A 13386-nucleotide genomic window follows, 5' to 3' on the forward strand; every position below is an offset into this window, starting at 1 on the left:
CCTGCAACCTCAGAGACTGGGCAAGTGATTCAAGAACCTGAGGCAACCATGCAGGGACCTAAAAAGCATTAATGATATAAGCATGTATGATGTCACTTACATATACGTGTATATATCAGGTAAGTTCTGTAAAAATAAAAATAACAAATATTTCCCATACGCTGTTATATGTATTTCTATTTTTAATGTATCTACACAACAACCCTCTGAAATAGCTACTCTTATTCTTCTCCATTTTACAGATGAGAAATTCAAGTCACAGAAAGGCAAAGTAGCTTGCCCAAGTCATCAGTAATACAGAGCTAAGATTAAAACACAGGCAGTATGGTCCCAGGGTCCATCTTAACTCTACCATGCTGCATTCAGGCTAGAGGCTCACTTACTATATCTGAGGCATCAGGACCAGGAGGAACCGTGGTTGATGCTGAATCCCTCTCAGCATAAACAAGAGGTATTTAAAGCTTCTCCCATGGAGGAAGGACGGATCCTGGAGCCTGAGCTGGGGCTGAGCCTGCAGGTGGTGCTTAAATGATGGCCACATAGAAACAATATGGAACCAGGCAACTACTGCCACACATCTTACATATTTTCATTTTACCACGGTGCTATGAGGTAGTATCTCAGTCTGTTAAGGCTATGATAACAAAACACCGTAGACTAGGTGACTTATAAATAACAGAAACTTATTTCTGACAGTGCTGCAGGCTGGGAGTCTGAGATCAAGGTGCTGGCAGAGGCAGCGTCTGGTGAAGGCCCACTTCCTCATACACAGCTGTCTTCTCACTCTAACCTCACATGGCAGAAAGAGTGAAGGGTCTCTCTCAGGTCTTTTTTACAAAGTCACTATTCCCATTCATGAGAGCTCCACATTCATGACCTAATCAGCTCCTAAAGCCTTATCCCCAATACGGTCACCTTGGAAGTAAGGATTTCAACATATGAATTTGGGGAAGACATAAATATTCAGACCATAGCAGGTAGGTATTGTCTTCTTTTCGGAGGAGAAAATTGAGGTTTGAAGAGGTTACACAAGTTGGCCAAAGTGCCAGTAAGCAATAGAGCCAAGACCGGATCCCAGACCATCTGATTCCGAGATGGCAGCCATGAACAGGCATTTGTAAATTGTCAGGCAATGAAAAAAAGCAAGTAAAGTGGGAAGTAGGGTAGCAGCATGGTTAAGAACATATGCTTGGTGGTCAAAGTCCAGCTATGTCAATTACTTTATGATCTGGAAAGAGCTACTTATCTTTCTGAGTCTTAGCACCTTCATCTGTAGAACAGATTAGTAATAATAATAATAATAAAGTCTAACTCCTGGGGTTGCCATGGAAATTCAATGAAACACCATGTGTATAAACATCTGACAGAGTATCCAGCATATAGTAGGTGCTCAATAAGTGGTAGCGTGTTAAGGGGGCATTCCTCTTATTGTCCTGCTGAACACAGACAGATCTGCGGCAGCACAGATCTTTCTCTTGAGCCGTTTTACCTCTTGACTAAGAGAACATCATGCTGAAAGGAACATTAGAATTTATTTAATCTAATTCTCTTTTTTTAACAGATGAGAAAATTGAGGGTTAGAGCAGTTATGTAAGTTGCCCAAAGCTTTACAGTAGTTACTAGCAAGCAAAACCAGATATTTTATCTGTAACTTAAAACTTAAACAGCTATTGGAATGAGATAGAAAAATGCTTAAGAAGGACAATTGGGGCCGGGCGCAGTGGCTCAAGCCTGTAATCCCAGCACTTTGGGAGGCCGACACGGGCGGATCACAAGGTCAGGAGATCGAGACCATCCTGGCTAACCCGGTGAAACCCTGTCTCTACTAAAAAATACAAAAAACTAGCCGGGCGAGGGGGCGGGCGCCTGCAGTCCCAGCTACTCGGGAGGCTGAGGCAGCAGAATGGCGTAAACCTGGGAGGCGGAGCTTGCAGTGAGCTGAGATCCCGCCACTGCACTCCAGCCTGGGTGACAGAGCGAGACTCCGTCTCAAAAAAAAAAAAAAAAAAAAAAGAAGGACAATTGGGCAGGGTTCAGTGGCTTACGCCTGTAATCCCAACACTTTGGGAGGCCGAGGTGGGTGGATCACTTGAGTCCAGGAGCTCAAGACCAGCCTGGGCAACATGGTGAAACCCTGTTACTACAAAAAATATAAAAAATTAGCCAGACATGGTGGCTTATACCTGTAGTCCCAGCTAGCTGAGAGGCTGAGGTGTGAGGATCAATTGAGCCCGGGAGGACAAGGCTGCACTGAGTCAAGATTATGCCCCTGCACTTCAGCCTGGGTGACAGAGTGAGACCCTGTCTAAAAAAAAAAAAAAAAAGAAAGAAAAGAAAAAGAAAAAGAACAATAAAAGAAGTTAAATTAAGACAACTCTAGGTAGCTCTTCCATCAGGGATGTAACTTAGTGGGAAAGGCAGTCATGCCACACCTGAAAAGAGCAGGGGGACTTCTGACACTCCGGCCTCTCTCACACCATCCCCTGTGCACAAGTGAAGCAACACTTCCCAGGAAGCAGGAAGCTGTGCTTTCAGATACTCATTTCATATCATCCCACCCCTACCCTGTGGTATTGTCTGCACTCAACAAAGGAAACTCGACCTTGGGTGATACACAAGACAAGTTAACAAAAGGATGGAAACCAGTATCTTGGAAAGCATATGGTAGGCATGTGATTAGTGTTAGTAAAAGGATCTGAGAATTTAAAAAAAAGGAAAAGTCCTTTTATATCATTTGAGTGGGTTGCCTTCGCTTGCTAAAAGACTAGCTGAAAATTGAATGAAATTAACAAGCAGGTGTTAGATGGGGATGCAGAATGTTAGGGAAGGTGTATTGAACTAAAGAGGTAATAAAGAGCTTTGAGAATGAGGTTTGAGGAAAATGAATATGTGCGTTTGCACATATGCACACACATATATTTATCTGAGAGTGCCTGTCTTTACTTTTGCAGTAAATTTAAGAGCTGCCCTCAAAGGCAAATTAAATTGTGTCCATTGTGCTATTTACAAGAGTCAGGAGAGGTTCTTGGGCATGATAAGAGATGTGGTAGGAGTATGACAGGGCAATGCAGTTAAGGATTAAGGAGTGGGGATTCCAAACTGAAATTGCTAGGTCCACCTGCTACATATTAATTATGCAAGAATTACTGTTTGTTCAGTGTCACTGCTGCATCTCTTAAGAGAAAAGAAGTACATTTGGGAAATGTTTGACAAATCTATTCACTAAAAGAAAGAAAATGTTAGACTTTGTAATTTTTAAACCACATATATTCTTGAAAGAAACTTGGTGCCATTTGCTATAAACATACTGAGTGATTATCAGGAAAAGAAATTACTCCAGACTTTAAAGCTTTTTCATTAGCTAGAACTAGAGTTCCAGTCTTGTTTGTCTGTTATGTTTAAGCACCCCAAGGATGCTAACTTGTGCATTGTTTTGCACAGATTTTCACTGTGAGTTAAAGAGGCATTTGGTTCAAACATGTAAAGAAAAAAATGCAGTTAACATTGCAAACTATCTACTAACACCATCAGTTGGGATGTCATAAACTAAAAAGATCAATCTCAGAGATCACAGGTCTTCATGGAGATCTTCCCAAAGGGAATAATGAAGGATGCCCATGTGTTCACATGTGACTCCCACTCCAGATGTTACCATTAATTGCCTGCGTGCCAGGGCTACCAGGTCTCATACAGAAGGTGATGAAGGTAGGGGTTCTGATCAGCAGATAACTTTCTTTTCTCAGGGAGCCATTCTTGGGTAAATCTTCCTTCCTTCCTTCCTTCCTTCCTTCCTTCCTTCCTTCCTTCCTTNGTAAATCTTCCTTCCTTCCTTCCTTCCTTCCTTCCTTCCTTCCTTCCTTCCTTCCTTCAGACAAGATGTCATTCTGTGCAGTGGAGCAATCATGGCTCACTGCAGCCTCAAACCCCACCTCAGTCGCATGAGTAGCAGAGACTACAGGCACACACCACCACACCTGACTAATTTTCATATTTTTGTAGAGACAGGGCTTTACCATGCTACCCAGGCTGGTCTCGAACTCCTGACCTCAAGTGATCCACCTGTTCTCAGTCTCTCAAAGTTCTGGGATTACAGGCGTGAGCCACCATGCCGGGCCCCACAGTTAAATTTACATGCACCATTGTCATGTTTTTCATTAGTCTCTGTTATATTTTAAATTGCTTTGGCCACAATGGATAACATAAATACATATAAGAGTAACTGGAATACAATTTCTATACACCTTTGTTAGCCACGTTGGTCTACCTCTAAGAAAGACATTGTCAGTGGTCCCTTGCTTCTTGAGTAAACTAAGGAGGAAATCAGTAGCAGCTCTCACCAAAGGGAGGATTGAAAATAGAGCTTCCATTAATGGGATTAGATCCTCCCACTCTCTTCTGGGACCAGAATGCCTGAGCAGAGAACCTCCACTGGCCTCCAGGTCCTGAAGTTTGCAAGCTATGAGAAAGGACTAAGGGGATTAAAATACAAGTCTCTAGGCCTTGGAAAGGGGCCATAAAAAAGAAAAGAGGATTGAGGAGAGAAGGAACAACCTTTCCTAAAACCTATGAGGCCCTTCTTCTGCGTAGTACACAATGGAAAACTTAAGTTTAAATTTTTACCACCTCTATTCCTCCCACACCACATTGTTCTCTTTGAAACACATCTGTTCCTAGGGCAAAAATCTCAGGCCAGATAAAAAACAATCCACAGATACTGCTGAATGGTGCAACCCTTGCTCTAAAGAAAAAGAAAGCCCAGGTGACCCCCATCCTTCCCAGTAGACCCAACTGGAATAATGCCTCTGTCTTTCCAGGTGGACAAGCTAAGTAAATTAAGCACTTCAGTGACCAAGAAAATATTGAATTCCTCCTGAATCTGCATGAATTTTGTCTATTTCCAGCATCCTCAGGAAGCTAACATGCTGATTCTGAAATTTCCAAAATGTGAGAGGTTCCTAGGAGCCATTACAGAAGAGAGATTTGTTTACCTACTGCTACTCTTTGGGGTTGTAGAATATCTTTGTCTGGTTTTCTTAAAAACTTCAGGGAATAAAAAGACTAAAGGTAGCCCGGCGTGGTGGTGCATGCCTGTAACTTAATGGGAGACTGGGCAAGAGAATCGCTTGAACCAGCTACTAGGGAGGCTGAGGCAGGAGAATCGCTTGAACCCAGAGGGGAAGGTTGCAGTGAGCCAAGATTGTGCCACTGCACTCCAGCCTGAGTGACAGAGTGAGACTGCGTCTCATAAAAAAAAAATAAGAACAACAAAAAAAAGACTAAAGGAAAATGTAGAAATGCATCCAGGACAAACTATTATCCACCAAATGCTCATTTGGGTTACACAAACGGAACATCCTTACAATATCTTAAGTCAAACAGTGGCTTTAATAGATGCAAGATTAAGTGCATGGGGCAGGATATTGGTTCTCCAATTTTGATGTGCCTGAAAATCACCTGTGAGACTTGCTAAAAATGAGGATTATAGGCTGCCATCTCCAGAGATCCTGAAGTGGAGCCCCCCAAATCAATATTTCTAATAAACACTACAGGGGAGCTTGTTGCAATGCATGTGTTCAGTAAACCAGTTTTTGAAAAGACATCAATTTCTAATAAAACCTCAGTTCTCACCTTCTCCACTTGCTCCCATTTCATGCTCCCACTCCACTGAAACAGCACTCATCAAAGCCACCAATGACCTCTATGTTCCCAGATCTATTGTTAATCATCAATCCTCATCTTGTCTGACTTATTGGCAGTATTTGACAAAGTTGATCACTCTCTCCCTCATGAAGCACTTTCACTGCTGGGCTTCCAAGGCACTAATTTCTCTTGGTTCTCCCTCTCTCTTTCTAGTGACTTGTCAGTTTTCTTTGTTGACTTTATTTTCCTAATTTCCACACCTTGAAGTTCCCCTGGTTTTCAATCCACAGGCTTTTCCACTTCTCAATCTATACTCACTTTTGCCGTAGCTTCATCTAGTCCATTGGTTTTAAATATCCTGTGAATGTTGGGAATTCCCAAATTAATATTTATAGTCCGCTGCACTCTCTCAAGCTCCAAACTAAAATAGCCAATTGCCAACTCAACATCTTTAGTTGGAAGTCTAATAAGCATACATTAACATGCACAAAATCTCTTATTTATACTTCCTCTCTCAAAATCTGCTCCTCCATCAGTATTTTCCAGCTTAATCAAGGGCAATTCTATTCTTCCAGTTGCTAAGTCCAAAAACCTTGGAGTCCTCATTAACTTCTCACTTTCTTTACACTCCATATCTAAACCATCAGCAAATCCTGTCAGCTCTACTAGAAAATATATGCAAAATCCAACCACCTCTCCCACACCTCCACTACTATCTATGGTCTATGCCATAATTATCATTCAAGTGTATTAGTACAATAGCCTCCTAACTTCTTTCATTGTTTCTGCTAATGCCCACTCCCCCAAACTATTCACACAGCAACCACAGTGATTTTCTTTTTTTTTTTTTTTTTTTTTTTTTTTTGAGACAGAGTCTCGCTCTGTCGCCCAGGCTGGCGTCCAGTGGCCGGATCTAAGCTCACTGCAAGCTCCGCCTCCTGGGTTTACGCCATTCTCCTGCCTCAGCCTCCCGAGTAGCTGGGACTATAGGCACCCGCTACCTTGCCCGGCTAGTTTTTTGTATTTTTTTAGTAGAGATGGGGTTTCACCAGGTTAGCCAGGATGGTCTCGATCTCCTGACCTTGTGATCCGCCCGTCTCGGCCTCCCAAAGTGCTGGGATTACAGGAGTGATTTTCTTAAAATATAAGTCAACTCATGTCATTCCTCTGCTGAAAACCTTCCAAAGCCTTCCCATCTCATTAAAAGTAAAATCCAAATTCCACAATATAACCCACATAAATCTAGGGCTACCTCCTTGACCTCATCTTGTACTAGCCCTTCCTCAGCCTTTCCACTAGCTGAAAGGCAGAGGAAACAACCAGTGCAAAAGCTGAGGAAAGACCAGTGTAAGATGAGGTCACAGAGGTAGCACCTGCTCTCTCACTTACTTTAGAATTCTGTTCAAATGTTCTCTCCTTAGAGAAATCTTTTTTTTTTTTTTTTTTTTTTTTTGAGATGGAGTCTCACTCTGTTGCCCAGACTGGAGTGCAGTGGCGTGATCCTGGCTCACTACAACCTCCACCTCCCAGGTTCAAGCAATTCTCTGCCTCAGCCTCCCAAGTAGCTGGGATTACAGACACCTGCCACCATACCTGGCTAATTTTTGTATTTTTAGTAGAGACGGGGTTTCACCATCTTGGCCAGGCTTGTCTTGAACTCCTGACATCATGATCCACCTGCCTTAGCCTCCCAAAGTGCTGGGATTACAGGTGTGAGCCACCGCGCCCAGCCAGAGAAGTCTTACTGACTGTGGTAGTACAGCTTCCAAGACGGCCCCCAATGACTCCCACCTCCTGGTACTCAACACCCTGTGTAATTCCCACCTCTTGAGTATGCACTAGCTTTAGTGACTTGCTTCTAACAAACAGAATTAAGCAGCCATAATAGCGTGTCACTTCTGAGATTCAGTTACAAAAAAGACTGTGGCTTCCGTCTTGGACACACACTTTCATTCTCTTGCTTGCTTGCTCACTCTGAGGGAGGCCAACTGCCATACTGTGAACTGCCATAAAGAGAGGCCCACATGACAAGGGACTGAGGGAGGCTTCCAGCCAGTAGCCAACAAGGAACTGAGTTCTCTCAGTCCAACAAGCTGCAATGAATTGAATCCTGCCAACTGTTCCAGCTGGCACACTGAATGCATCCTCTTGAGAGACCTTGAAGCAGAGACACCAGCTAAGCCGTACTTGGGTTTCTGACCCACAGAAGCTGTGAGATAATAAATGTTTGTTGTTTTAAGCTGCTAAGTTTTGGAGTAATTTGCTGCTCAGCAATAGATAACTAATACATTGACTATCCTATATAAATTCACAAAATCCTACCTCTGCCACTCTAGTATTTCTTCCCGCTTACTCCATTACTTGCTCCATAGTACTGATCTCCAAAGCCTTGAATATTATGTTTGTTTGTTTGTTTGTTTAGTTCAATCTCCACCCACTAAAACAAAAGCTCATGGAGGCAGGGATATGTGTAGCTGTGTTCACTGCTCTATATCCCAGCATGTAAAGCTTGCCTGGCACATAGTACCCCTTCAAAAATATTTGTTGAATGAATCAACAAATCTGAGTACGGGAAAGAGCTTTGCAAAATGGTGAAAACACAACTTAGCTCACAAGGTTGTGGTGAGTGTTACATGAGCAAAATACTTCATGTGTCCAGTCCTTAGTAGGTGCTTAACAAAGTATGCTTTTTATCCTCAAAAGAAACTGTCATCAAGTAGCATTGGAATGGACATATACAATTGTACAATTTTTTCAGACTGGGATGCTTATTTGCACAACACTTCGCAAAGGAGAGGAGCATAGCACCTTTAAATCAAGATGCAAACCATCCTTTCAGCAGCTATTTTAATCGTGAGACTCACCCAGCCCATCTCCATCTCACTCACGATCCTTCAACAACACTTTATGTATGAGCCACACCTTTAGGTTTCTATATTATTTTATAACTCAGTCTCCCTTCAGCTTTAAGAACTTTGAATTTATTACAGAGGTTCTTTCAAACCTTTATGCGCTCTGAATTCAATGCTCACTTTGAGAGTCATTCAGAGAAAAATAAAAAAATAGTTCCTTCTGTCACTCTTACTGAATGGCCTCTTAAAACTCCACTGTCTTCATAACCATTGCCAGACAATAAGATAATCCAGAGAGCAATAGGCAATTATTACCATTTCAAAACCATTGTGCAGCAGCCTCTGAAAAGAAATCATCGGGTGTACGACCTTCAGTTATTATGGACTTAAGCCATTCTTTGGCAGGAAACAGTGTAAGCAGATCATTTCTACAGAACAATAATGTTTAAAACTTTAATACTGGCCAAGCAATAGGAGCAATTTTCCTGACAGGATTGAACTAAGGATAAATAGAATGTCTGACAAGCTACTCTGCTGCAGTGATGTTTCTTGAACCCTTGGGAACTCTATTTTCTTCATTGTTTTATTACAAATCTAGCACAGTTCCTCTTACATGAGAGGTGCTCAGTCAATGTTTGTGGATTACATGGATGAATAGGCAAGTGAAAGAGTGATTACAAGCCCCTGGATGAATGTCTCCTTGTCTTATAAGCTAGTCCACCTGGATACAGCATCGTGGGTGGTCACGTTTTTCCTGCCTGAATCAGTTGATGGCCTCATTTGCCTTGGTGGCTAAACAGACTTAACTTTAAAATCCAGACCTGCCACTCCCTAAATGTGTGATACTGGCACAGGCACTTAACCACTCTCAGGCTCAGTTTCCTCATCTATAAAACTGGTATGATAATATTTACTTTATCGAGTTAGTAATAAGATTAAATTAGCAGCTAACATGTAAAACACCAGTAACAAACACACCTCGGTAACCAATACATAATTATTCATTAAACCTAGCCCTATCTGCTGTCAGTATGAACACAAATATCCCACTTGGCCTGTTCTCCCTCAACTAGTTTTGTTCACAAGCCCCAGGTGACCCTTAGTATGGAGAAATTTAGATCCTAGAAAGGTATTTCCATTATTATGTTAGCCAACTCTTTTTATTTAAAATGCATTTTCTATTTACAAAGTCCTCTCAGATACATTTCTTTGAGCCTCACAACAACCCTAAATGGCTGGTAGAGCAAGAGTCAAGGCCCTATTTTACAGATGAGGAACCTAAAGCAAAAAGAATTAAATGACACAAAATCACACAGATAGGGATGGTAAAATGAAGTTTCAGACTCATGTCCAAAACCTTTTTATTACATGATACAGCCTCTAACCAAGTGAATGGAGGAGAAGCTATTAACTTGGCCCAGACACGTCTCTCAATCACCATCCCACCTGAAGAAGCACTGATAACACAAGATGCTGGGTAGGCAGCCCCTTCTGGAATCTCAAACCTGCGTCTTTCAAAGTTGGCCGGGCGCAAAGGTGCACACCTATAATCCCAGCACTTTGGGAGGCCAGGGCAGGCAGATGACTCGAGGTCAGGAGTTTGAGACCAGCCTGGGCAACATGGTGAAATCCCATCTCTACCAAAAATACAAAAATTAGCCAGGCATGGTGGCGGGCGCCTGTAATCCCAGCTATTCGGAAGGCTGAGGAATGAGAATTGCTTGAACCCAGGAGGCAGGGGTTGCAGTGAGCCAAGATCACACCACTGCACTCCAGCCTGAGTGACAGAGTGAGACTCAGTCTCAAAAACAATCAAACAAACAATTAAAAAAAAAAAAAGTTGATGGCCCAGTAATCATCTAGGATTGTGGAAAGGAGCTTCCGGAAGGGTGGAGCCAAGTCTTGTATTCATTCTCTTGGGAACTGAGTATGAGGTGGTGGTGCTCTCCCTGGGCGATTCCTGCCAATAACTACCATGGGTGACAGGAATCTTGAAACTGAGAGGAGATTTCTCTGTGCACATCACAGTCCTGTTTCACTGGTCCTGCAAATACACAGCCTTGAGAAACCTAAACAGGGAACCTTCCTTAACCCCATACCACTTTGCTGCACAGCTAACTAGATGGAGGAAGGAAGAGTAAATTAACAATCAGTACCCACCCCCTCTGTGCCAAGCCCTGTGCTCGGCTCTTTATATGCTATCTCACTCCATTTAATCCTTAAAACAATAAATACATTCCTGTAGTGGATATATGGTATTTCCCTACCACGCATTCCAATTTTTACCGCGCCTCCTCCACATAGCCCGCATGTTCTAGTAAAGCTGGCCTACCCCTGCTGCTAGGGACAGGGCAAGTGGCTAGGGCTTAAGCTGGTGGGTATAAGCCTGGTCACAGTTCAGGGAAGAGATGTCACCAAATTCGAGCCAATAAGAAGTTTTCTGGGGGCATAAGAAAGACGCTCACTTGTGCAAACTTTTCCTCTCTCTCTCTCTCTCTCTCCCCTTCTGGAAGGAGCTGACATGAAGCCTGGAATTGCCATAGCCCTTTTGCCACCTTCAGGATGTGAACAAATGTGAACCTGAAAGACCCAGCCTTTCGGATGATTCCTGAGTGGCTAACTGGTCCCAAATTTAAAATGGAGCCAAGAGGTTATTTACTGACTAAAGGTCACACAAGTCCTCTGAGTTCCCTGAAAACCCACACCTTTTTAGCTCTGACCTGAACCAACCAATCAGAGTTCACCTGCCTCAGCCAATCAGGGCTCAGCTGTATCAACCAATCAGAAATCAGCAGTGTTGACTAATCAGAACCACGCAAGTTTGAATCCTTTATTTGCATAAACAGGCCTGACTGGGATCCCAGACAAGAAATTTTGCTATAAAACCTGAACACTGTTCACTGGAATACACACAAACGGCTATGATCTCAGTTGGGAAACTGTTCACAGGGATGAAGTCTTTCCTCCAAATTCCTTCTCAAGAGAGCTTTTGTTCATAAGGGCAACCAGCGTCAGAGTGAAGTTGACTTCACAAAAGAGCACAGGGACAGGAGAAAATCAAATTTTGATATCACTGAATACCGAATCAAAAACGTTAAAATTTTCCGTCCTTTAAAAATTTTCTCTTATATGGGAGCCAAGTAAAACCGCTTACTAATTTACCTAGTCTGAGTTGAGTATTCCATTACTTGCAAGATAAAAACACTTAACTCTATTGATTAGGGTAAAGCTGTTCTGCCATAAGAAGGAAACCCAACAATGATGGAATGGTTTAAAAATCTAAGTTCATTTGTCTCTCATGTAACAGTGGGCAGGTGTTCCAGGTGGACAGGCAGCTCTGCTTCATATATTCATTTAGAGAACCAGGTTCCTCCCAAATCATTACTCTGCAACCCCTATGATCTTGCTCTTGTCTCCATAGTCAAGGTTGAGTTGTTCCGGGTTCCACCTTGTAGGAAGGGGAAAGCACATGGAGGAGTCTTACGTCCCAGAGCTGAATATGACACACACTTTGCTTATATTCCACTGGCAGGGAATTAGTTCCTTGACCATGTCTAACAGCAAGGGAGACTTGGAAATATGTTAGTAGCCCTGTGCCTACTGTATCTGTTACCACAAAAGAAAACAAGAATGGATTCGGGTTAACTGCCAGCCCGGCAGTCTTAGCCACATTAAACATTATAGAACCCATTTTACAGAGGAGAGAAGTTAACCTCAGAAAACTTGCCTTAACCAGTAAGTGGCAGAGCAAGGATCTGAGACTCAACTTCAGTACTCACTACCACACGCTCCATAGGGTAGACTTCTATTGCTCCTCCATGTGTGTATTTATCCTTCTTCCCAATTCCAGCTCTTGAAATGACCTCATCCACCATTAGCAACATATATGCCATAAGTTACTAACTACTCTGGCAGTTGCCTGCTTCCCTGCAAGGATAGCCAGCTTCCGGCTTAACTCCCAACCATGACTTTATTTTCTACTCTGTAGGGGAGGAGGTGTTGAAGAAAGGATTGAGATGATTACCCCGGTCTGGCGCACAGAAAGAGGTCTATGTAGTAATCTCCAGCTAAAAAGGCTGTTACTTGACAACTGCAGGGGAAATCAAGTGGCAAACTGAGGACAGAAGCAGAGAGAAAACGCGTGGCACCTGGAGGAAGAGAGAAAATGTAAAGATGAAGATGGAAAGCCACTAACATCAATAATAAAAGAGGCCGAAATGGAAAATTAAGGACATAGTGCAGATTGGGTGAATTTAGGTCATTTCAGATGGAATGTGTCCAACATTTCTCTTAAACAATTTTTATTTACTAATTTGAATTAGCAGTACATTTCCAAAATGAACAAAAGTTAAAAGGAAAAACTCTCTCCGCCACCCTATGCCCCAGGCACCCATTTCCTCTCACCAAGGTGCAAAATATTATCAGTTTCTTGGCTATCCTCCTGGACATATTTTATGCATAAGAAGCAAATACAGGCATGTCTTGTGTAAGTATTTTTTCTCCACTCTTTTATTGAGCAATTTTCTACACCTTAATTTTTTCACTTAAAATATCTTGGAGATCTTTCAAGGTATACACATAAAGATAGTGTTCTCCTTTATTAACAGTACCCTCATTTTTATGGCTATATCATATTTCATTATATGAATATGCATAATTTATTTAAATAATCACTTACTGAGATATCTAGACTGTTTTCAGTCTTCCACTGTTACAAACAAAACTGCAATGTGCAATCTTGTGAACACCTCATTCTCTATGTATGTGACTAAACCTATAGGATAAATTCCTAGCACTGGCTTTAATAAGTCAAAGCAAATAGATGTTCATAATTTTGAAGGATATTTCCAAATAACCCTCTATAAGATGGTACCAATTTATTTTCCCACCAGTC

This window comes from Theropithecus gelada, chromosome 11 (assembly GCF_003255815.1).
Source record: "Theropithecus gelada isolate Dixy chromosome 11, Tgel_1.0, whole genome shotgun sequence".
Lineage (NCBI taxonomy): Eukaryota > Metazoa > Chordata > Mammalia > Primates > Cercopithecidae > Theropithecus > Theropithecus gelada.